This window comes from Peromyscus maniculatus, chromosome 22 (assembly GCF_049852395.1).
Source record: "Peromyscus maniculatus bairdii isolate BWxNUB_F1_BW_parent chromosome 22, HU_Pman_BW_mat_3.1, whole genome shotgun sequence".
Lineage (NCBI taxonomy): Eukaryota > Metazoa > Chordata > Mammalia > Rodentia > Cricetidae > Peromyscus > Peromyscus maniculatus.
In genome coordinates this window covers 2,782,501-2,791,641 of record NC_134873.1, presented here as the reverse complement: position 1 = coordinate 2,791,641, position 9,141 = coordinate 2,782,501, and positions in this window count along the sequence as shown.

Sequence of the window (9,141 nt, the reverse complement as noted above, 5' to 3'; positions counted from 1 at the left end):
AAGGTCAGCCTAGGCCAAGGTAAGACTCTGTGTACCCAGCACTAGGGAGGCAAAGCCAGGCGGATCTCTGTGAGTTCGAGGCCAGCCAGGGCTGCACAGAGAAACCCTGTCTCAAAAACCAAAAAATAAAAATAAAAAAAAATAAAAAGACCCCGTGTGACCTGCGCCTTAACCACACCCTCCAGAGACGGCCGTGTCTGTGAGTTCGAGTCGACCTCGGCCTTTCAGTGACACTCTGCCTCGGGGTGCTCGCGGGCCGGGGGCCGCAGGAGCGTCGCGCTGTCCGTGGGTCCTGGGAGGCCGCGGAGCCTGCGGCCACAGCTCAGCTCCCATCGCCAGGCAAAGCGCGCGCGCGGTAGACCCGGGGCCGCTGTCCCGCGCGGAGCGGTGCTGTGCCCGGTGCCGTGCGCAGTGCTGTGCGCGGTGCTGTGCCCGGTGCTGTGCGCGGTGCTGTGCCCGGTGCTGTGCCCGGTGCCGTGCCCGGTGCTGTGCCCCGTGCGGAGCGGTGCTGTGCCCGGTGCCGTGCCCGGTGCTGTGCCCCGCGCGGAGCGGTGCCGTGCGCGGTGCTGTGCCCGGTGCCGTGCCCGGTGCTGTGCGCGGTGCTGTGTCCGGTGCTGTGCGCGGTGCTGTGCCCGGTGCTGTGCCCCGTGCAGAGCGGTGCCGTGCCCGGTGCTGTGCCCGGTGCCCGGTTAATCCCGCTGCCCCGATGTGCGCGTCTGTAGAGTGGGTCGCGGTCCTGTGTCCCCGGGCCTGCTGTGTTTAACCGGCGTTAGCCCAGTCTATCCGTTTCTTTAAGGCAGGGTCTCGCAGCCCAGGCTAGCCTGGGACTCCGCGGGTAGCTAGGGATGAGCGTGAATTCCCAGCCCTCGCGCCCCGAGCGCTGGGGTGCCAGGCCTGTGCCACCGGCCTCTCCAATTCCTACTCACGCGGTCACTGCGCTGCCTTCCTCCTCCTCCTCCTCCTGGTACAGACAGGGAAACCGAGGCCCGGGGGTGGTGACCTCCTGCGCAGCCTGGGCTACACGGACAACCACGGGACAAGCTGGGGTGGGGTGGGGACGGGGCAGCCTGGGCTACACGGACAGCGCCTCGGCCAACCACGCTGGTGGCGGGGCCGGGACGGGACCGCCGCAGCCGCCGGGTCGGGCATCGACCCCGAGGGCGGCCGACGCGTCCTTGTCCCGGCAGTGACGCACACTTGCACCCCGCGCCCGGGAGTCGGAGGCAGGAGCCTTGAAGGGCCAGAGCCAGCCTGGGCTACAGACCGAGCTTCCGGTCGGTCCTGGGTTCACGTCCGCATCATGGATGGCGACGCGGAAGCACAGAGGGGCGAGGTGGTCAAGGACGGCCGCGTCGGGGCTCGGACCCCGGCAGACCCCGGATCCACCCCGGGCCTGGGGCTCGGACCCGGGGAGACCCCGGACCCATCCCGGGTTCGACTCTTCACCACGGAAGGACAAGGCCGACACGGAGCGGGGCCGAACTCTGGACAGCGCTGGGGGGTCCCCGACTGCGCGCGCACCCGGCCAGCGCCCACGGCTGCACTCCACCGTCTCTGACTGGGGCGCGCTCTGGTCACTTAGCCCAGGCTGCCCCATTCACCGTGTAGCCGTGGCTGGCCTTTCCCGACCCTTGTGCCTGAGCCTCGCGGCCGGGGTGCAGGCGTGGGCGCTATCTCTGGAGTGACGGTCCCGGGTGGGCGCGCGAGCTATCTCCGGCTACTGTCACGGGTGGGCGCGCGAGCTATCCCCGGCTACTGTCACGGGTGGGCGCGCGAGCTATCTCCGGAGTGACTGTCACGGATGGGCGCGCGAGCTATCCCCGGCTACTGTCACGGGTGGGCGCGTGGGCTATCTCCAGCTACTGTCACGGGTGGGCGCGCGAGCTATCCCCGGCTACTGTCACGGGTGGGCGCGCGCGCTATCTCCGGCTACTGTCACGGGTGGGCGCGCGAGCTATCTCCGGCTACTGCCACGGGTGGGTGCACGAGCTATCCCCGGCTACAGCCCCCAGCGGAGGCCCCCTGACCCCCTCGGCCTGAGATGGCCCGCAGGTCCCTCCCGCTGGGAGCCCGGAGGATCGGGAGTGAGCTCAGGCTCGACCTCGGCTACACGGCGGCCGGAGGCCAGCCTGGGCTACGTGCGGCTGGGACTCAAACGCAGAGAGGAGCGCGAAGGAGCAGGAGCCGGGCCTGCGTCCCCCGGCCGCTCAAGGGCGCTGCGGACGAGCTCCTCCCACTGCCTGTCACCTGGGGGCGGGACCCGACTCCTCAGGACAGACTATTGGCTGAGGTCCCTCTTTCCTGGCTTGTGATTGGCCAGCGTGCAGCTCTACGGCCTCTGATTGGCCGCCGCGGGCAGCTGCCCCTGACGTCGCCGACTCCATCGTTATTCCTGGCGCTGCCCTCACTTGCGCTTGGATCCACTGTGTGACTCTGGGAACCTCTGCCTCTGGGCCTCCCCGAGCGGGTGGGGGGGGACGGGGTGGGTAGGGGTGGGGGTGAGGGGGTAGGGGTGAGGGGGGCTGGGCCGACCCCGCGCGGTGCCGCGGGAGGGATGCTCAGCCCGTGCGCCCGCTCCCCCAGCCCCGCCGCCCCCCTTGGTCAGACAGGGAAACTGAGGCCGGGGGTCCCGTGCCCGACCCGGAGGCCTCCGTGACGTCCTGGGTGGACCCTCCCTCCCTCCCTCCTACCGCACGGTTCCCAACCCCGGGGACGGGGACAGGCCCGGGTGGGGGCCGGGGACCCGAGTGAGGCGGCAGCGGAACTTCCAGCCGGGGTGCGGGGCGGGGGAAGCCGCCGAGCGGAGGGCGCAGCGCGGCCTCGCTGCCCGCCCGGGGGCCTGGCACACGCACTGGGCGTGGGCACGGGCGCTGCCTGCAACCCGGGAGCTGCCCGGGCACGTCCGTCGGGCCGGGCGTCGGGGGAAACCGGGGCCGGGTGGGGCGTCGGGGGGAAACCGGGGCCGGGCGGGGCGTCGGGGGGAAACCGGGGCCGGGCGGGGGCGAACCGGGGCCGGGCGGGGCGTCGGGGGGAACCGGGGCCGGGCGGGGCGTCGGGGGGGAACCGGGGCCGGGCGGGGCGTCGGGGGAAACCGGGGCCGGGCGGGGCGTCGGGGGAAACCGGGGCCGGGCGGGGCGTCGGGGGAAACCGGGGCCGGGCGGGGCGTCACAGCGCCGGCGGCTCGGCCACCCCGGAGAGCGCTCCGGGCCTCAGTGTCCCCTGCATCATCCGCCGGTCCTGCCGGACGCGGGCCTGGACCGTGCGGAGCAGAGACCCCGGGACACAGGGCGGGGCTGACACCGGGAGGACAGGAAGTCGGAGGGGGCGCTGCCCTGGGGCCGGAAGCTGGAGCTCCGGGACCGCGGCCAGGTTGGGGGTGGGGGGCGGACACCCCAGGAAGGAAGGGCCGCCTGCCCCGACCACGCCCCCAGGCGGGGCTCCACTCTGACCACGCCCCCAGCCCTCTCACTGGGGGATTCTAGGCGGGGCTCCACCCTGACCACGCCCCCAGCCCCTCACTGGGGGATTCTGGGAGGGGCTCCACTCTGACCACGCCCCCAGCCCTCTCACTGGGGGATTCTAGGCGGGGCTCCACCCCGACCACGCCCCCAGCCCCTCACTGGGGATTCTAGGCGGGGCTCCACTCTGACCACGCCCCCAGCCCTCTCACTGGGGGATTCTAGGCGGGGCTCCACCCTGACCACGCCCTCAGCCCCCTCACTGGGGGATTCTGGGCGGGGCTCCACCCTGACCACGCCCCCAGCCCCTCACTGGGGATTCTAGGCGGGGCTCCACCCTGACCACGCCCCCAGCCCCTCACTGGGGGATTCTGGGCGGGGCTCCACCCTGACCACGCCCCCAGCCCCTCACTGGGGGATTCTGGGCGGGGCCCCACCCTGACCACGCCCCCAGCCCTCACTAGGGATTCTAGGCGGGGCTCCACCCTGACCACGCCCCCAGCCCCTCTCTGGGGGATTCTAGGCGGGGCTCCACCCTGACCACGCCCCCAGCCCCTCACTGGGGGATTCTAGGCGGGGCTCCACCCTGACCACGCCCCCAGCCCCTCACTGGGGATTCTAGGCGGGGCTCCACCCTGACCACGCCCCCTATTTTATTTTTGAGGCACTGTGACTCTAACTGGCCCAGGCTGGCCTTGAACCCCTGATGTTCCTGCCTCAGCTTCCCGTGCAGCTGGGCTGAGCGGTCGTGTGTCCCACTGGTGGGGGGGAGGGCGACCAGCAGTGAGCGTCACTCCCCAGCTTCCTAAACTCTGGGGGAGGAGGGAGATGGGGTCCCGGGGCCTCACCCGGGTCCCGGGCACAGAAACACCGGATTCCCGTGTCGTCCCCCCCTCGGTGCTGGTCCTCTTCCTCCTGAGGGGCCGCTGCGAACTCTGGTCCGCAGCCGTCGGCCTTGCCGGCGGCGGGGACCCCGCCCCCGGGACCCCGCCCCCGGGACCCCGCCCCCGGGACCCCGCCCCCGGGACCCCGCCCCCGGGACCCCGCCCCCGGGACCCGCCCCCGGGACCCCGCCCCCGGGACCCCGCCCCCGGGACCCCGCCCCCGGGACCCGCCCCCGGGACCCCGCCCCCGCGACCCCGCCCCCGGGACCCCGCCCCCGGGACCCCGCCCCCGCGACCCCGCCCCCGGGACCCCGCCCCCGCGACCCCGCCCCCGGGACCCCGCCCCCGGGACCCCGCCCCTGGGTTGCCCCCGCCCCCGGGACCCCGCCCCTGGGTTGCCCCCGCCCCTGGGTTGCCCCGCTCGCCAGGCCGAGGCTCACTCCACCCAGGGGCCCTGCCGTGGGGTGAGACGGGCGTGGCCACGTCCCGGGTTGAGCGAATTCTCACTCCACCACCCGTGTGTGGACAGCGCGGCATGCAGCTGGCGCTCACTGACTGCACGGCAGGCCTCCGCGGGGACGTTTGTCTGTGCAGCAGGCTGAGGCCGGCCCGGAGCCAGGCGGGAAGGCGGGCACAGGGGCTGGCGGTCCGGGAACCGAGTCGCCGGCCCAGCCGCGCGCAGGGCCGGCCACGGGCCCCTGCGGTCCCCGGGAACGGGATCGGCAGGCGCGGGGGTGCGGGCACCGAGTTCGGAGCCGGGGTAAGGCGGGTGACGGCCCGGGCGTAGACAGCGGGCGTTAAATAACAGCACGCGGCCCGGAGCCTGCGTTGGGAACGGACAGTGGGGTCGGGGGCCACAGTGAGCGCCGCAGCTGTGGTGGCGCCGGTGCCACCGCCCGGTGACCGCGCGAGCCTGGGTGAGGAGCTCGGTGTGTGCAGAACTACAGTCATGGTCGGACCCGCGGGCCACGGCCAGGACAAACTGTGTGTGTCTGTGTGTGTGTGTGTGTGTCTGTGTCTGTGTGTGTGTCTGTGTGTGTGTGTGTGTGTGTGTGTCTGTGTGTGTGTCTGTGTGTGTGTGTGTGTGTGTGTGTCTGTGTGTGTGTGTCTGTGTCTGTGCGTGTGTGTGTGTGTGTGTCTGTGTCTGTGTGTGTGTCTGTGTGTGTGTGTGTGTATGTGTGTGTCTGTGTGTGTCTGTGTCTGTGATCATGTGTCTGTCTGTGTGTGTGTGTCTGTCCGTGTGTGTGTGTCTGTGTGTGTGTGTGTCTGTGTGTGTGTGTCTGTCTGTCTGTGTGTGTGTCTGTCTGTCTGTGTGTGTGTCTGTGTGTGTGTCTCTGTGTGTGTGTGTCTGTGTGTGTGTGTGTGTGTGTCTGTGCGTGTGTGTGTGTGTGTGTGTGTGTGTGTCTGTGTGTCTGTCTGTGTCTGTGTGTTGTATCTGTGTGTGTCTCTGTGTGTGACAGCACCACCGACTCTTCCTGGTCCAGTCAGCGAGAACTCGAGGTCACACAGAGTTCGCAGAGTCTGGAACTCCACCCCAGACCATGCACACCCCGTTTGTTAGTAAAGTTTTATTGGTAAACGGCCACACCCACTCGTCCCATATTTTGTCGTGTTTGGTTGCCATGGGGACGACTTGGCCACAGCTATCCTTAATTTTGACGGCATGGATGTTTCTATCACGTGCACGCAGTGGCCTGGTGAGGATGTCGCAGCCCCCGGAACTCAGTGAGCCGAACCCGGGTCTCCCTGTGCGCTCAACGCCAGAGCCGAGCTTCGTCAAGACAAGGTTTTGTGACGCTCAGCTCAGAGGCGACTGGCAGCAGGGACTGTGCTCTCGGTTATTATGGAGGTTGAGGCAGGACGATCACCAAGACTGGACCAGCCTGGGCAAAGGACACCAGGATGGGAGACGGAACTCAGGGTGGAGCCCCACCCAGAATCCCCAGTGAGGGGCTGGGGGCGTGGTCAGGGTGAAGCCCCGCCTAGAATCCCCAGTGATGGCTGGGGGCGTGGTCAGGGTGGAGCCCCGCCTAGAATCCCCAGTGAGGGCTGGGGGCGTGGTCAGGGTGGAGCCCCGCCTAGAATCCCCAGTGAGGGCTGGGGGCGTGGTCAGGGTGGAGCCCCGCCTAGAATCCCCAGTGAGGGCTGGGGGCGTGGTCAGGGTGGAGCCCCGCCTAGAATCCCCAGTGAGGGCTGGGGGCGTGGTCAGGATGGAGCCCCGCCCAGAATCCCCCAGTGAGGGGCTGGGGGCGTGGTCAGGGTGGAGCCCCGCCCAGAATCCCCAGTGAGAGGGCGTGGTCAGGGTGGAGCCCCGCCTAGAATCCCCCAGTGAGGGGCTGGGGGCGTGGTCAGGCGGAGCCCCGCCCAGAATCCCCCAGTGAGGGGCTGGGGGCGTGGTCAGGCGGAGCCCCGCCCAGAATCCCCCAGTGAGGGGCTGGGGGCGTGGTCAGGGTGGAGCCCCGCCTGGGGGCGTGGTCAGGCGGAGCCCCGCCTAACTCTGGATTGATGTTTGAACATCAAAAGAAGCCAACTGTGCATAAGTGAGATAACGTGGGGTGCTTGGCTCCAAGGTCACAGTCACTCAGACACAACCGGTCACCTGGTTTTCAAATGCGCGTGGATCAAACAGTCACCTGCATCCCCCACGGTCACCCGCGGACACCCACAGACACTGCTGTCCCCCGCAGACACCCACGGACACTGCTGTCCCCCGCGGACACCCACGGACACTGCCGTCACCCGCGGACACCCACAGACACTGCCATCCCCTGTGGACACCCACAGACACTGCCATCCCCTGTGGACACCCACAGACACTGCCATCCCCTGTGGACACCCACAGACACTGCCATCCCCTGTGGACACCCACAGACACTGCCATCCCCTGTGGACACCCACAGACACTGCCGGCACGGTCCCCCGCGGACACCCACAGACACTGCCGTCACGGTCCCCCGCGGACACCCACGGACACTGCTGTCCCCCGCGGACACCCACAGACACTGCTGTCCCCCGCGGACACCCACAGACACTGCTGTCCCCTGCGGACACCCACAGACACTGCCGTCACGGTCTCCCGCGGACACCCACAGTCACTGCCGTCACGGTCCCCCGCGGACACCCACAGACACTGCTGTCACGGTCCCCCGCGGACACCCACAGACACTGCCGTCACGGTCCCCCGCGGACACCCACAGACACTGCTGTCACGGTCCCCCGCGGACACCCACAGACACTGCTGTCACGGTCCCCCGCGGACACCCACAGACACTGCTGTCACGGTCCCCCGCGGATACCCACAGACACTGCTGTCACGGTCCCCCGCGGACACCCACAGACACTTGCTTCCTCCGCCCTGCCGAGCAGCCACAGCCGCGGACGTCGGCTCGCGGTCCTGCGCTGCCCTCTAGCGTCCGCCCCGGGCATTACACCCACGGCCGCAGGCCTGCGTGGCCGCGGTCTGCACCGCTCAGGACCCCACGCGCGAGCTCCTGTGCAGCTGCACACAACGTCAGCCTGCAGTGGACGTTACCCCTCAGTCCCCTCAGTCCCGTCAGTGCGCGAGCCCCGGGTTCGGTTCCCAGCACTGCCCGGCCCCACACCTTGACTTCTGGCTTTTGTGATACACAGCACTGCCGTGGTATTTTCGTTTGTTTACCCGGGTGGAGAAGCATTAGAGCGCCCTGGACTCAGCCCAGTCTGTGGCCTCCACCCACTCTGAGCCAGGGGCTCCTGAGTCAGACAGTGTCACAGAGCCGTCCTGGAACTGGCCCAAACTGGCCTGGAACGCTCTACGTAGCCAAGGATGGCCCCCTAGGCACTGGGACGAGGCCATGATCATGTGATGCTGGCCGCACTCTGCCCACCGAGGCTGTGAGTGTAAAGATGCAGATTCCTCAACAATCCACAGGTTTCAGCTGACGCCCCACAGCCCGGTTCGTGCCTCTGACATGGACACAACGCACAGAGCAGGACCACAGTTCACCCAGAGACACACAGCTGCCCACTGGGTAAGGGAACACCTGTCTAAGCCTGTGGAGACCCCTCCAGGCAGCGTGCAGAACGAGGAGGTCGCAGGGCACAGGTACCATCGTTTGGAGGTGACAGGGCCCCTCGGCTGTAGGGACAGCTCGAGCCCTGTGGTAGAAGCACAGACGCGGAGCCCAAGGGGTCCATCCACAGAACCTGGAGAACATCCCCGCCTGACTCCACAAAGGCCACATCATGTGCATCCGCCACTGGAGCCGCAAGAATGCCTGTGCCCCTCAAATTGGGTGGCATGGGGGGAGCCCCAACCCCGGCTGCGCCAGATGGGAACAATCCCCAGGAACGGGTCATTAGGAGACGGCTGGGCGGCCCGTCCCCAGCGCACAGGCGGCATTTAATTTTCCACTGATTTCGCTGTGGTGGGTCCCGGGCCCAGTGTGGGGGGCATCACCTCAGAGAGTGGCGGGCAGAGGGGGGAAGCGCAGACGTGGCAGCAGGTGGAGCCTCCCCTGCCCCCCGACCACATGATCCACAGAGTGAGACCAGAGAGGGACCTCTGTGTTGCTTCTGTTGTTGATGTGTCGCTGCGGCTGCACACCTGAGGGGCAGAGGACAGTGTGGGGGGCACCCTCTGTCTTCCCAGCACATGGAGCCTGGGACAGAACTCCCAGGACAGGCAGTAGCTCAACATGGACAGTCCAAACTGACTCCTTATTTCCTTTAAAAAAAATTCCTCCCCCAGGGTATCTCCAGTTAGCACAGGCTGCCTGGGAACTGGCTTTGTAGACGGAGCTATCCCTCAAGCTCATGGA